The 8,949-nt window shown below is 39.0% G+C and overlaps 2 long non-coding RNA genes across 4 annotated transcripts; both read left to right on the top strand.

Annotated features, from left to right (window-relative positions):
- The first annotated feature begins 24 nt into the window (after positions 1 to 24).
- LOC144654657 (uncharacterized) lies at positions 25 to 3,787 on the top strand. 3 transcript variants are annotated; one of them, XR_013570962.1, is made up of 3 exons: positions 25 to 75; positions 1,119 to 1,323; positions 3,445 to 3,787. It is a non-coding gene; the product is annotated as an uncharacterized LOC144654657 (long non-coding RNA). The 3 variants fall into 3 exon arrangements; XR_013570961.1 differs by having other exon boundaries at positions 32 to 115; XR_013570963.1 differs by having other exon boundaries at positions 41 to 126.
- Positions 3,788 to 4,310: 523 nt separating this feature from the next.
- LOC144654658 (uncharacterized) lies at positions 4,311 to 7,589 on the top strand. Its single transcript, XR_013570964.1, has 3 exons — positions 4,311 to 4,636; positions 5,950 to 6,003; positions 7,186 to 7,589. It is a non-coding gene; the product is annotated as an uncharacterized LOC144654658 (long non-coding RNA).
- Positions 7,590 to 8,949: the final 1,360 nt, after the last annotated feature.

The following is an 8,949-nucleotide window of genomic DNA, read 5'->3' on the forward strand; positions in this document are numbered from 1 at the left end:
CGAGATAGGCTGAGACCGAGATACCGAGATAGCCTGAGTTCGAAAAATGGCGGATGTGAGTGTCATCTCGACAGGGTAAGAGCACTCTTTCTTTCAAAAATTACTGGCTGGAGAGGTAATATTCAGGTGCTTTATGCCTCTTACATACGTTTATGATACTTTAACAAATCAACTGGAGTATAGGCCAGCGCAGGCTTTAAAATCTGATGAAAATTTCGACCAAAATCACCCAAGAGTGGGTGCAGATCGACACTGATACGCCTCAGATCTAGATCGAGTTATTCCTTCTCCGTTTGACCACCAAAGTGGTGTTCGTTGGTGTTAGGATGAAAATTAATGTCATGGGTTCAAGTGAACTACATGTACATGTTGTATTACTTTGTATGACAATGTGACTTTTCCATGTACCCTTGTTGGGAGGCATTGGGATAAAAACGGTGAAAACAAATGCAAGGTTACGTATTGGGCTACAAAATAGAACGTGAAAAATTGAGAGTTTAAGCTCCTTTATACACATATAAGCAAGATTATAACTGCTGCTTGTGTGCTATGCTTGGAGTGTCTTCACTGTTTTTTGACAGGATTTCCAAGGTGATCAGTGGCACAAGGAGAAAATTATAGAAAACCTGTTTGCAATATAATTGGCATCATTTTGCAAATTATAGAGAAAGGACAGCTTAACTGCACAATACAGGGCAACTTATTTAGCTAAGTCTGTGTTATTCCCCTTATTACATAGCATTCAGACACATGTCAATAGGGTGGACTAAAACCCTGTATTCTGTAGTTGCTCCAAAAGTACACAAGGATAGGAGTGTTAAGAAAGTGGGGGAAAAACATGGAGAAAAGAGTCATCTGGTATTTACGGCAAACATGAAGTTCAAACCCCCTGCCCCCACATACAAACACTGTTTTTGGCAATATGTTTGCATAAGTTTCAAAACTGTTGCCATGATCATGAAATCCTGATCAAATCTTTTATAGGTCTGTCTCTCATATGTCTCACCTATGGAAGGTTTCCTGCAAATTACCTAAAAAGGTCAAAGATAACCGTAACTTTCCATTAGGAAAAAACTATGGTTATTTCATATATTGTATCACCACTTTATTGTTTTCAGCAACTACATCAGATGACATCATACGTGATATCTTTAGCAAACTGAAAACTCAAAAGCATAAATGTACCGCCACCTTCTCAGAAGGATGCAGATATCTCCTGCAGCTGTTAAGAGACACTACTGGACTCAGGGTGATGGACCAAACTACTCATCAAATATTATTATAGTTGGAGTTGGAACAATCATATGTGCTGTTATTGGCTCAGTAAGTTTTTCAAGTTAATGGTTTTTCTACCTGTAATCCATGAGGCAGCCAACTAGCGAAATTAACTGGTCATTGTTGAGAGGTGACCATTGAAGGAAGGTTTTGATAGCAGTAAAAAGAACTGATTTACGATTTACATATGGTCAGGTGAAAAATTTAGCCATTGCCAGGTGTTGGAGAGAGGTGGCTGCTTGATAGAGAGGTGGCTGTTAGTAAAGTTTTGACTGTACCACAATGGTTCTATTTGTCCCACTCTTAGTTCTTATAGGGGCTCATCCTTGGTGTAAGAACCTGTGAAACTCACCAGTGATGTAAAACAAAGAACGATCATGACAAAAACGAACCTTGATACAAATATATAGAGCAGGAAAACAATAGCTCCAAAGCAAAGAACAATTTCACAGGTTCTTAATATACCATAATAAACAGGGGCACCCAACGGCCGAATCTTTTCTAAATATGTCAGAAGTGTCTAAAATGGATTTCTCTATGCTTGAGAAGCCTGTTTGGTTAATTTGGAGCTGCCCTAAAAAATATTTATCTGTTCGGATATTTAAGGGGAACTTTGGTCTTTTCGAAAGTTCCAAGGGGCTTTTTTTTCCTCATCCAAAAGTTTTAGCTATCCTGATGGGTCTTGTCGAAAGTTCAAGGACACGGAGTAGTGATCATTTTATTAGAAAATTTTAGGGGACGTTTTTTCTTTATACGAAAATACTAGGTAATACAAACGCCCATCCGAATATATCCGAAAACGTCAGGGGGTGTAAATTATATGCTCTGTCGCACCTAAATACGACCCACAGGGGGAACTTATAGCAGCTTTTAGAATAATTACGACACACGAAAATTTTAGCGGACAAAAAAAACATCCGAAAATTATGGGACATTGTAAAACGTGAGCCAAAAATTCTAGGGCAGCTTGTTGGTTTTCCGAAAAACCTTGAAAAGTTTAGGGGATCCTTCTGCGAAAAATCCGAAATTGTTAGCCAACCTTCCATCCGAACAGATATTTTAACGAAATATTCCGTTGGGTGCCCCTGAATAAAGCACTAATAGGTGTCCCCTGTCAAACAGATGCCCCCTTGGGAGGATTCTGTGTAATAAATTCTCCTTTTCCAATAACAGGCCTCATATTCATACCAATGAGTGGTCTTATCTCATTATGTTCTCCACTTCCTGTATTATTGCTCTGAATACTATGGTTTGTCTTGAGTTTTCTTCTGGATAAGGAGCGATAAGTTTTGGATCCAAGAGTTCATTTTTACCCATAAATTAGGATGCAGGGTTTGAGCCAGTACAGGAACATTCTCCCCCTTACTGGACGATTTATCCCTTAACATTTGATAACCTGGTCCCGTTTTGAAAAGGCCCTTGATTATTGGAGTGAAACAAAAATGCTATGCAATCATATTAAATATGGATGATGGAATATGGTGGCTAGGTAGAATGAACTTTTGTTATAAGTCTCCTTTCATGCATGAGCAATGAATCTGCTTGTCAGAGTTAAGATCTCAAAAGCACTTGCATGAAAGTGTGCAAAAGGAAAAAAAAGCCAATTTACTTATGGGAACTCGTACTTGACATACAAATTATAGCACTAGCAGTAGGTATAGAGCAGTTTTCAATTGAGTGTCGTAAAACCAAAACCAAAACCAAAACCAAAGTAATTACTCTGACCAATCACAAACTACACAGACAATCTAGTGAACCAATCAAAATTCGAAGCAAATACATGTAGCTGGCAGAAAGCGCGGGGAAAACGTGCGCGAGCGAGTCGCGATTGGTTTTGGTTTTACTCCTGATTGGCCGAGAAAGTGACACAAAATTTTTAAACCAATCACTAAGCGTAGTGAACGCAAAACCAAAGCAAACGCAAAGTACTTTCGACACTCAAGTGAAAACCGCTCTATCCAAGCTTAATAGATGGAACACACTGGTACCATTTAAAAGCAGACAGGGGCTCTTTTATATAGTGTAGATTAATTTATCTTCAGATGAATCTTGTTCAAGCATGGAAATCTTAATTTACTTTCTAAATTGCAAACTAATATCACCTATCTCTATTGCTTGCTGTTATCTAAAATTTAACATTGATAGTTTTTTTTATTTTATATTTTTTAGGCATATCAGAAATGGAAATTTGACAAGGAATTTGATGTGGAAGGAAGATGATTTGTCAGAATTTGAAAGCTTAAAACTCTAGATGAAACATGCAGAAGTTTTAAGTGTGTTTGAAAAGGCTCTATTTAACAGCAGATAACTAATTGCCATTCCAGTGGAATATTTCGATTCCACATCACTACACACTTCAATGTTATCTCAACTGCAAGAAAGTGAAAAGAAATCAATATTAAAATATAATGTCTTTGTTACAGCTTTCATACTACACTGTTTATATTGTAGTGATTTCCAAAAAATCCTTTACTGTTCCCTAAAATAAACAATAAACAGCAACAATGTTAAAATTTTGTTCATTCTTGGGGAGTGTGAAAAATAGGGGCAATATAAACAAAAGAGAAAAGAGCATAAAAAATTTCTTTATAAATGTATTGATATGATTTAAAACTGCAGGTATAACTACAAAACAATTTCTACTGTTGGTTTGAATATATTCAGCCCATACGTTTTTATCCCGCAGTCATATATTTATCGCAACGATTTCGAGACAAACATGGTGTGGTTTCGTGACGTTTCCAAAATATTTATTCATGATGATGTCACAAATTTGGAAAGTCACGACATCGCATATAGAAGTTCCGTTTCAGCAAACACGACAATTCTGATAATCATGGTAGAAAAACAGCAACACCAAAATAAACTAGCGGTCTTTTCTTTTCCATATACCTTTTTCAAAATGTAGTAAGTTCACCAAGAAGGATGTTAGAGAAAAGCGGTTTCACATTTTGCCGTTTTATCGTGTGCGTGATGAGCGAGTGTGACGCGACACGAGTAAACCCCGCCCAATAACAAATGTAAAAGTTCCTGTTTGTTCAAATAGGTGTTCAGTGCATTGTTAGCAGTCTATAGTATTATCACACCTTTCGCTGTTAACTGCCACACGTCTTCAAATACTCTTTAAAAAAGTATTCGGTCAGCTTGGAACTTTGTACTACGTATGATGTCGATGCAAGCTTGTTCAAGAATTGTTCGCGCATTTGGTGTCGCGAGTTCGCGACAGTTTCTTGGAAGGCATATTCCTCGTCGAGTTGGCGAGCGAAGCTTGTACCTCAAGCAAGATAAAAGAGCCAGCACGAAGGAAGAACTCGGGATGTTTATCTTTGGTCTCGGTGCTCTTTCAGCTGCTGCTGTTTGGGTAAGAAAGAATTAACACTCCGAACTTTTTCGCCTGCCTGATTTTGATAATTCGATAATTCGAGATATTAGTTTGTCTCATGAAATGCCAAAATGAAAGTGAAAGGGGGGGGTGGAGAAAACGGATGTTTGGGGCTACCTGTTGTCTAAAAAGTAACTTATTTTCTGGTTTACTAAAAAGTCAAACTTAAAACATACTTCTGTACATGGAAATACAGTTGAACTAGGCTTAGATGTTCAGGTGGAACTTGGACGTGATCCAATGCACGCATTTGTTTGTGTTCCAAAAATATCGATATTTGGTCAATGGACAACTTTTGTTCTCTTTTAATCGAAATATATTCGTTTTATACGTTGTCCCAAATTCTCAGTTTTTCGAAAAATTGTGTGTATTGAACAAGGAAGTAAATCGAGATACCTTGAGTTCGTATCCCGTGGTGAGAAACTGAGGCGCTTTGTTTTGCAGAACTTAATTTATGCAAAATCAAATACAGTGGCCATCGGATTGTTTTTCATAGTACTGAGAAGTCAAAGCGTGTCTGCTAAAATCACGTGCCTCGAAATTTGAAATCCATTAAATGACCTAGTATATAAAATTGGGAGTGGGGGCGACTCATTTATGAAAGGGATGTTGATGCTCATCCATAGGGGTGTAAAATAAGGATTTTTTTCTTACTTTAATTTGTGTGTACAGTGCAGAACGCCAATATCTTTACCCATTCCAGCGTACTGTGTCTAGACAAATCAGGCATGAGAAATGGTATCTGACAGGTCTCCTTTAGGGTTTTAATTAAAATTTTTTTCACGAGCATACCCATCCCTTTCTTATGCATAGACTGTCCACAGCCCTCTATTTTTTGTTTTTTTTTCCGTTTGTTCCGGGGGGGGGGAAGGGGGGAAAAAGGGCGCCGGGCGAAAATGGAAAAAGGAAGGGGGGGGGGGGTTTTTTTTTTTGGTTAAAAATGAGGGGGGGGGGAGTCTTATGCATGGAGTTCCCTCCCCAGGAAAACGTCCTCCTTTACCCTGGCTTGGCAAAAAAATGTGTTTATTGATGTCCTGTTTTGTTGTTATAATTGGGGACCATAGCAACAATGTCCAAACTAGGTTTCGAATTAGTGCCCCCTCCCGAAACTGTGTTGGATTCAGCTCTTTCCTAAATGAGGGCACCTTGTGAGAGTGAAAGTATGACTAGTCTTTCTTAAAGGGAGAGGAAAAAAGGCCGAAGGGGGGATGCAAAATATTTTGCCCCTTTGGGAAAAAATTCTTTTGAAAACAAAATGAATCTGTACTTTTTATTTGTTCCTTTCTCTGCAGGGATATAGCGAAGGAGCTTTCTCAATTAACATGACTCCTGCTGAAATGGCAAAGGTAAAACAAAGATGTTAGATACAAGCTAACTTAATAATATCTGGCTTGCATGTGTGTGTGTGTGTGTGTGTGTGGGGGGGGGGGGGTGAGGTCGGCATTTTTTTTCTATGGGGGAGGCTCTTTCCAAAGTTCAACCCTTGCCTTTTCAGAAGTTCCTGAAATGCCCTGGAGAGGGGGAGGGGGTGGGGGTAGGCTTTATAGATTGTGCTAGATAATTGGAGCAAAAGAAGTGGCCGCCACGGCAATTAGCAATTTTTAGCACTTTTGGAGCAAAATAATGAAAATAGTGACCACAGAAAAAATGATTAGTATTGTTCTGCATGCGGCGCAACAATTGTGATTGTTAAGCGGAGGCAACGGGAGATGCGAGAGCTGGCGTACGGCGAACGCCAACACAAATAAATTTACACAACAGTTTTAAAAAACATCATAATTTGTGCGTTATTGCGCACCCATGTATAGAATCACGCTTGTGAGCATATTCGGAAACAGAAGAATTTGGGACGGCATAATTTGCATAATTTGGCAAAATTGAGCACTGCTAGTAGCATAATAGCCACTTAGGAGCACAATCTATAAAAGCCTAGGTGGGGGTTTTTGGGGGCATGAAATCCCATTTCCTTGCCCAAAATTCAACCAACCCATTCCCCAGCCTCTTGTTTCCCAATTTTTCAATTTCCAGTCCCGGTTTGTGATTCCCAGTCCCAGTGACCCAAATATCATTTTCCCCATAAAAATTTGCCCAAATCACAATTCTCATTTTACCCCTTCAGGCCCCTCTTTTCATATGCCATTTTTTTGACAGAAAGGTCACCCTTTCATATACCTTCAAATAGAAAAGGTACCCCTTTCATATTTCTTGCAGAAGGGATACTGCATTTCTTTTCTTAATTTTTCACTTGAAAAACACCTTAAAATACTTCATTTTTTTTTTCACTATTACCTTCTGCATACTCTAACTCTTGAAATGAAAGAGGTACCCCTTTGTATTGCATTTGGGTGAAATTGGAAAATGTCAGCCTATAACCTTTTCAAGTTTGTCTCAGCTTGTATCAAAAATGTCATTTCTATTTGTTTGGAAATAATCCTTGCTTGTTATGTGGCCATAAGTTTCTCAGTGAAATTCTGTTGCGCCTTGAAGCCCTCTTAAACATGAAAATAATTCTGGGAGTTTTATTTCAGATGAAGGAGAGTGAGGAAGGATCCAATGAATGAATTTAAGAAGATGTCACGAAGATCACAGTTGCGTCAAAGATCATTTAGCTTGACTTTTAAAATTCCCTTTTTTAATTTGACTATTTGTAACTCAGCTAGTGACGCTATGTTATTAATATTTCTGAGTTACTTAAAGGATAATTGTACACAATATTATTGAAGGACAGCAGATCACTCTTTGTGCATAATTTAAAGGTGTTTACAGCCATAGATTAAAATAACATATATATGATACAATATGAACTACATTAAGTTGTTAGTGTGCAGGGGAAACAATTTTGAGTTGTATTGACTGGCTGATTTTACATTGTATACCGTATTTCAAAAGACTTGTCAATAAAATGGGCTAATGTTTAGCAGTTTACATGTAATTGTTTGAAAGATTATGTAAATGTTACTCAAGTGACCTAGGATATGTTGGGGAATACGAGGAGAAAGTGAAAGTGTTAAGAATTAATCCATTGGCACCTGTGCTGCCCATGGACAGCAGAGCCGGGGGACTGGGGGAGGGGCTTTAGCCCCCCCCCCCCCAGAATTTCTGAAAAAATAAAGGCTTAGTACTAAGAGAAGAGTTTTTAAGCCCCCACTTCAAGTCACGAGTCAGCCCCTCCCAGTTGGAAAAATGCTCCGCTGTCCCTGTGCCCATGACCACCCTTAACAAGTTGGCCTTTGTTCCACATCTGACGTCATCACCTTGGACCAAAAAATGCAACACTTAAGGCCGTATCAAACTTTTCCTGTTGTTATTGGTTTGGATTTTTTTAGACAATGAAGCTTTTGTTATCCCTCCTTTGGGAATTTTTCTGTTCGGCTTTGTGAACTTAGACTCGGGTTAAGTCGGATCCAGTCGGCAAATTTAATTTTCGATGATGACATTTTGTTTCCCCACTGGGAGCCTACTAGGGAAAACAGACAGACTAACAGGGGGAGAGTAAGTATATGTTGGTACGTCAAAGGTTTGAATAACTTATTGCCATGCGACGTGTTTTTTAGTTGTAATGACTTCGATTAGGACCCTTTGACACGCGCGCACTTCTGTCGGAAGGTTCTTCTGTCCATTCACGTGACAAAACGAGGAAACGTGTTTCCTCAAACATATTTTCATAGTGGCGGATCTAGGCGAGGGGCCCGGGGGGGGGGGGGGGGGCATCTTTTCTTCAGGTCAAACCAAGGCCTGTAGGGCTGAGAAAATTTTTTTCGAGAGCGGGCCCCCTCTTATTCTTGGAGTCTGGATGATCAGGCCCCCCACTTACAGCTACTTACCTGAAGGGCTGGATCCGCCACTGCTTTCGTAATTGTTTCCTCGTTCTGCCATGTTTCCATGTCGCGCGGAAACACATCCCCTTCTTATTCATCAACAATGCACTCGGGCGCATTTACCTTTCATTACATGAAATTTTCGCGACACGTTAATTTCGCGAAAAATTTTTGTAGGGGGTTTTTCGCGATTCCAAAAAAATTGCGAAATTTTTTGTTTTTGGAAAGTGACGCGAACAATAAGTGTCGCGAACATAACATGACGCGAAAATTAAGTGACTCACATTATGTCAATAATTAAGAAAAATAGGTTTAGTGCCACTGAAGGAAGGAATTATCAATCTAAATGGATGTTGTCGTCAATTGACTCAAGAAGAATAACTCACGCACGTACAAGCATAACCTACTTGTAGACATTAACTGCTCTGTTGTAGCTATTGCCGAGATTCAGTCCCACCCTTGCTTTTTTGTTAA

This window comes from Oculina patagonica, chromosome 5 (genome assembly GCF_052425735.1).
Source record: "Oculina patagonica isolate OP01 chromosome 5, crgOcupat, whole genome shotgun sequence".
In the NCBI taxonomy this organism is placed as follows: Eukaryota; Metazoa; Cnidaria; class Anthozoa; order Scleractinia; family Oculinidae; genus Oculina; species Oculina patagonica.